Source organism: Belonocnema kinseyi, chromosome 8 (genome assembly GCF_010883055.1).
Source record: "Belonocnema kinseyi isolate 2016_QV_RU_SX_M_011 chromosome 8, B_treatae_v1, whole genome shotgun sequence".
Lineage (NCBI taxonomy): Eukaryota > Metazoa > Arthropoda > Insecta > Hymenoptera > Cynipidae > Belonocnema > Belonocnema kinseyi.
Window position 1 is genome coordinate 42,906,813 of NC_046664.1, and position 7,220 is coordinate 42,914,032.

General features: G+C 35.2%; 1 protein-coding gene across 1 annotated transcript in view; it reads right to left on the reverse strand.

Annotated features, from left to right (window-relative positions):
* LOC117178914 (protein-tyrosine sulfotransferase) overlaps window positions 1-7,220 on the reverse strand; it is a 221,753-nt gene that overhangs the window by 180,372 nt on the left and 34,161 nt on the right. The gene's annotated exons all lie outside the window — the stretch shown is intronic.

Below are 7,220 nucleotides of genomic sequence, written 5' to 3' on the forward strand. Positions count from 1 at the left end.
ATATCTAGTCGGGAGTGGTGCTGACTGAAAACAGATGATTTGGAGCGATTCGCGCGCCATCTGTTGGTCATTCTAAGGACTTATTGAACTACCCTCGTAAACCTGTAAAAAATAAGAATTTTTATTTAAAATACTATAAAAGGTTAAAAAAGCGCTCGCAAGACCGAAAAAGGTAAAACGATTAAGGTTTTTATTCTTTGAAATCCATTAATTTCTAATTAAAAATGTGCATTTTCGGTGTAAAACGCTCACATAAACTAAAATTATTAAGAATTATTTATACTGATGATGACTTGTTTGAACATACCAATTTCAGGTGAAAAAACAACAACACAACCTACAAATTTTAGCAATTTTAAATCTTCTTCGAAACTTTATGATCTTATATTGTAATTTCAAAAATAAAACGAACTTCCAGCGAAAAGCACTAACAGAAAGAATATTTAATATTTTCAATAATTTATTAAATAATTTGAAAGTTTTATGTTAACCGCCCAAGATTATTTAAAAATCATAAATTTTTCTCAATCCGTATAAGGTTTTCTATGATTTTTCATAGAAAGAGAGAGAAATGAGAGAGAAAATACAGGAGAGAGTCAAAATAGTTCTGAGACTCTGGATTTAATGTCACGGTCAGTCCTAAAATTTACATTAAATCTAGGTTTGACTGTATTGTAAAACAACTGCACGTAATAAAAAGCCGATCAAGTTTTCAACAACAATGATTGCGAGATTTTCAAAACACAGCGTTAAATCACTTTCTTTAGATCGGATTAACATCCAATTTCAAATCCTGCCTGTAATAAATTGAGAAACATCTAAAAAAACGTCTCGCTTAGCCCAGCCTTACGGTAACTTTCTTTTTAAATCTTTTCTTTAAGAGTGCACAAGTTGAAATACATTTCGTCACCCGAGAACATATTTAGAATTCAACAAGGAAATAATTTCTTCTCTCTCAAAAAGCTTAAAACGAAGGTATTTGAAAATAAGAAAATATTGCAGATACGTATGCTTTTATTAAATTAGAACTGACAAATTCGGGCATAGAATGTAATTTTTTTATACTTGAAAATTCAGATTTTCACTCGGGCAGGAAAATTACCGGTTATGGAAAGATTGTGAACTAGGCCAGAGTCGAGGGTGGTTTTGATGTATGGTTAGTACTAGGGGCTCGTTCAGAATAAATCACGGGCGATGAATATTAATACGCGAGGACCCGATACGGATGCAGCCTCACAAAATCTATATTGAATGAATGAACGAATGAATGAATTAGAAAATCGTAGTATTGGTGCCGAAGGAATATCTCCAGATTGAGAGAATCTTCCTTTACAAATTCTAAAAGGATTTGAGTGCGAGGGGCTTCAAATTCCCGAATTAATTTCCTTAGATATATAAATTGTTCTTAATAAAAAATTATTACTGCAGATTCCTTCCTGAGAAGAGATCGGAAAATGTCTTCTTTCGAATGGCACGCAGATTTAGGTTTCTGGGTCTAAATATGGCTTACGGGAGCTTCTTAAAATTTGTAGACAATAACTTGCATCACTGAGAAATAATAACCTTTGGCAATGAAAATAACCCCTACCAGCCCCGGCGTCGTCTATATGAAATCATAAAAATTTTAGTCAATTAGAAAATGTGACCTGCAGACGTTTTTGAAGGAAAATTTTAATTTTTCGTCAATGCAAGGGAGGGGATGGGGCGTGGATTTTGAGCAGAGTTAAGTATGATTTATTAGTGGGCGTGGCCATGAAAGGGTATATTGATTTGATTATCAGCTGCTGACTGGTGTCAGTGAGCAGACAGAAAAAAACGAGGAGAATAAATAAATTCATTTAAAAATTCAACTACGAATGTCCCTTTTCGAAAATAAAGGGAGTGGTAACCGACCGATGTAGCAGGACAGTATTAAAGATGATGAATAGTTGGTACAGTTGTAGGGTGTGGTCTGTAAGCGTTGCAACTGGGTGTGGCTAGCGAGCGGAGTTAGTGTAATCTTACGGTAAACGTGGCACTGGCAGGGGATATTGATGTTCATTAGCAGATTTTCGTTGAGTGGGCAGGTTAATTTTCGAGGATTTACATAAGAGGGTGGTTACTACGCGTGCCTCAGTTAACGGGCGCTGCCAATAGGTGTTCCTTAACGGTCTGTACAGTGACAGTCGCCAAAAAATGAAACAAACGATGGGAGTAATAAAATCATTACAAAAATCAAACACGAAAGTCCCTTTTTTTAAAGGGAGAATAGCTAGTGGGCAGTGTTGCAGGACAGTATTAATTATGTTAAACAATGGGTGCAGCAGGTGGGTGTTTTCAGTAGGCGTTTCAAATGGGCGTGGCTAGTGACTTTAAACTTCTTTTCATGCAATTATCAGAATTAGACATAGGAGAATTTTTTCAAAGGTTTTGAATATTTATTCCTTAGTTTTAGAGATATTATTGATGAGAATATACTTGGCTTTGTAATTTCAAATCAAATCGATGAGTTTGCAAACGTTGCAAACTGCACTTTGATCTTCATTAAGAAATTGGAAGCGAATAACCATTGAGGATGTGCTAATTTGAATGGCTGAACTTCATCTCAATGCAGGATCCTTATTTTTAAAATTCATGAGCGCCATCAACTTTTCTCTTCCCATCCACCCTAAAGACGCCGCTAATGTTTTTCTTCTGGAGGACCATTCGAGATAATGCTTCGTAAAAATAAATGACTTATTCCGCTTGTTGGGTTTTATTATTAGATAAAATAAATTGATTGAGTTCAGTAAAGCGCACTGAATTTTATTACTGCTGATATGCTTGATTACAAGAAATGATTCAAGTGTTGGATAACTATTTATGTCGAAGGGGCATTACCAAAGTGCTATTTTCTACTCTGCTTCTTTCTTAGCATGAATTAAAACAAAAATCCACAACTCTTATTTAATCGCAAAAAGGAGAAGATCGTTTCAATAAACGAAGTGTCTCGTCGTTCCGAAATTCGGGACGACTAGTCTATTCTCACCATTTGGCTAGTCGTCCTGAAATACAGGATGACTAGCCTATTTTCACTATTTATTCAGTCGTCTCGAAAATTATGTATTTTTAAAATTTTACTGCTTTTGAGTTAGCCAAAGATTATGAAAACTGCTAGTTGTCCCCGTGTGGAAAAATTTCGTGGCCGTCTTATGTAGAGAGATCGGCTGGCTAGACCGAATCTAGACCGTCTACTTAAGACGGTCTGACAGGGTGCTGGCCTTGGCCCTGTTAGACGGACTCGATTGCAAAAATTTCAAAGATTCATCGAAGCAGTCTGGCTGGACCCCTCTCAGACGGTCTCGGTTGAAAATAGGAAGTGCTATCGTGACAGTGTATGGTGTAATCCTCAGCAGACAGAAATGATTGGGAAAACCTAAAAGAATATTAAAGTTTGCAGGAAAGTTTTGTGTTGAAGTCAGATTGACACATGTCTAGGTTTGTATACACACTGTTTTTTGATCATTGTTGAGCAATATAATATCCACTTATATGAGATAAGATTAATTGATTCTTTCTTAAATTGCAACCTAACCTACAAAAGACCAGAGAGGAAGATTTCATATACGTCTTTACATCGTACTGAATCTATTTCTAGCCACATTTTTAGTAAAAACGAAGATGGACAATAATGATTTGAGAAAAATGTTATGTTATGTTGTGTTAATTGTCGCATATCCCTCTGCGTCCGTATGATGGCCATACTTATGACCAATGTCGTGAATTGTCTGCTATTTTGTTATCAACACAGCAGTCAAAATATCCTGCTTTGAAATCACCCAACACAATAAGGAAAGAATCCATGTAATAGTAGTTAAAACATGATAAAAAATCGATATCGATCAACGATTTTGTAGGTTATGTTAATTGTCGCGTATCACTCGGCGTCCGTAGGACGGCCGTACTTAGGGCTAATATCGTGAATTGCCTGCTATTTTGTGATCATTTTTATATAATAGTTGAACTTAAAGTAAACTAAATTTATTTTCAACAAAAAAACGAATAAATGATAAATCTTGAACTGAAATATTTCAATTTAATCCTTGCTTGCCACGAATGTATAGAATAACATACTTGCTACACCGGGATAAGTTTTTACCCCAGTGACGAAAACTGCCATAAAAAATAAACAACTGAATATTTTAACTTGAAATTTTTTTAGAGCATATTGAAATTCTGATTTAAAAGGCAGTGTACTATCTGTGAAGTTCTGATACTTTTTTCCCTCCTCTTTCTGTACGGTCCAATCTAGACCGTGGCGTGGTAAAAGCGTTACACGTCTGGCCAGCGTCTGACCAGACACAAGACGGTCTGGCCAGCGCTTGGCCAGCGCCCCGAAATTTTTCCACACGGGTCCCGAGAAAAAATTCAGAAACTAATAAAACTAAAACTTAGGTTATGTTTTAGAAAATGTAGTCATTTAAGCTCGAACTCATCGAAATCAATTTATATATTTGCTGTCTGTAACCGTAGTCTCAAGTTCGTTCGAAACCTCCCTATGATTTCTACGCACTTGGATTGGATCTTACTTTTTCATTTGAAGCTTGACAAAACTGTGAAAATTTTATAATGTTCTTTATTTATTCCAGTTACTAATACAAATTCACCAAAAGCCTTAGTTTTTTTGGTGAAAATAAGGATTATCTTGGTAAAAAGTTTAGAATTTTTTAAATAGGACTTGCTACTAGAAATAATTTAAGTCACATCCATAAACCTTTCCAATATCTGATAAGGGGAAAGGCGACTTTGTGCCTGATCACAGAAATAATTGAAGGTCACATCCCCGACCCGCTTTCCAATGCCCCAAGAGGGGCGGCAAGGCACCTCTGTAACTGGTCACAGAAATAATGTAAGATTACACCCCCCTCCCTTTTCCAACGCCCCGTGGGGGCGGGAAGGCACCCCTGTGACTGGTCAAAGAAATAATGTAAGGTCACACCCTGTCCCTTTTTACAACACTTCATGGGGCGGGGACTAGTCCCCTGTGACTAGTCAAAGTAATTACATAAGTTACAGGAGCGAAGATTATTTCATGATAATATTGTATAAATTGATTAACAGGAATGACTGTGTTCTATCATATTGAAATAAAAGTTTAATGATGATAAGGCTGAAAAATAGTGCGAGGCTCGAGGACTGAAAATCACTATATTTTATCAACTATATTTGCACTATTAGCATTTTTTCAGAAAAATGGACTAAATGGTGAAAATAGGCTAGTCGTCCCGAAATTCGGGACGACTATACGCAGCCTTCAATAAAACAAGTTTTTTTCAATTTCCGCGACAGGTTTAAAAGCGAGGAACCTATAGCTCATAGTTTGTGACCCATACCAAAATTATGGATTTACAAACTTCATACGTGAACAGAATTCGCATGGAGGCAATAGCACGAGTTTAAGAGTGTAAATGCGTTTTAGCATTGAAACACTGCATGTAGCTACGGGCATGTTTCACCATTCCTAGCTGGAAAATCTGAGATTGCTCTACGAGATGGGACAAATTAATCTCCAACTTTGTAACTGCCGTTCGTAAACGCTCGAGCAAGTCATTTCCTTATAGATTTATACCTACGATATTCAACTGTGCACTTTATGGTATGAAATTCATAGCTGATTTAAAATCGTAAATATAAGCATCCATCTTGTGCAAATATCTCTCATATTTCAAAAATAATTATAATTCTTTTTTAAATAGTACAAATCTGTTCAAATTCTAATAAGGGACCGTTAAAAATATACGTCATACTTTCAGGGGACGGATAACAAGTTTAGTGACTAGTTGTCGCGCGAAGGGAGGGAGTTGACGCAGAATGGAGCATCACACTTGGAAAATATAAACGTGAGTCATAATGTTATGAAAGACTTGAAAAAATAAAAATTACTGATTTTATTTTGCAAGTAAAGCATCTAAATACAGACTCTACACTCTTTCTCCTATTCCCTTTTTTATAACGTTTTGAAATAATTCCTCTTTTGTCCTCTGTTTGTCCGTTTACTGAAAATAATTCGTTTTCAGTTAATAATTAAAATATTAAATTTTTCATGGACAATCTTTTTTACTTGAAATTTCAACTCTTTGGTTAAAAACTGAACTACTTTCATAAAAAATGATTATATTGCTTGAAGATTGAATTATGATGTTGTAATATCGCATTTTTTTGGTTGGCAAATAATTTTTTTAACTAAAAACTTAACTACTATATTGTTGGTCGAGGATTAATAGTTGTTATTTAAAAATAAACTATTCAATTTTTCATTGGGAATTCATTTGTTTTGTCTGATATTTGAACTACACCAAACTCCCGCTTTCAGTCCAGTGCCGGGGGTTGCCTTTGCCTGAATTCGGGGGGCTCTAAACGCCTGAACCGTTTCCAATTGGAATGCATGTTATTGCGCAATATACTTGACGGCGCAGTCGCCCACTGCGGCCCTTCCTAAACGAATGCTGCAACGTTCTGGCCCCGCTCCCCTGAGAAATTTCAGGGGCCAGCAGTTCTAGTTGAAGATACATGCCTTCGGTTGGAAATTCAGCTACCTACCTATAGGTACATACCTTAAAATATTACATGCATTGATGCCTCAAGTCTGATCTATAGTTACGTAAAATTGTCACGAGCTGGGCTATGCGTATAGCACAACTACATCTGTTTTTAAAAATATCACGTAATACGTGAGAATAATATTTTACGGAAAATGGAATTCAATATTTTATTGTTTCATGATTTATTGATTTTATATTTACAACCTTGTTTTATGGGGGCTAAAATGCGAAATTTGAATAAACTCAGAAGAATGTTTGTTTGAATTCATATAATAGAATCAAACATATTTTTTGCTTCAAATAAAAAAAGGTTTATTTAATTTTAAAGAATGGAAACTATTTGCCTGATTGATTGAAACAAATAATTTGTTTATTACAATTTGTTTAATTTAAATAAAAAATTGATTTTTTTAAACAATGCATTTGTTTAAAAACTGTTTATTCAAATTCATACAAATATTTATTTGATTTAAACAAAAGATACAGTACAAAACGGTACTAAAAAGTACCGCTAGGCGGGCTAAAACGCTGCCGGCGGTTTCTAAGGAACTAACCTAGAATCTAAATTAATTTATCATGTGATTTACTTGATGGCATTCGTCTTTATTTCAGTGCTGCATTATTCTAAAGGTGTAATTATCATTGTTTATTTAAAGGCAG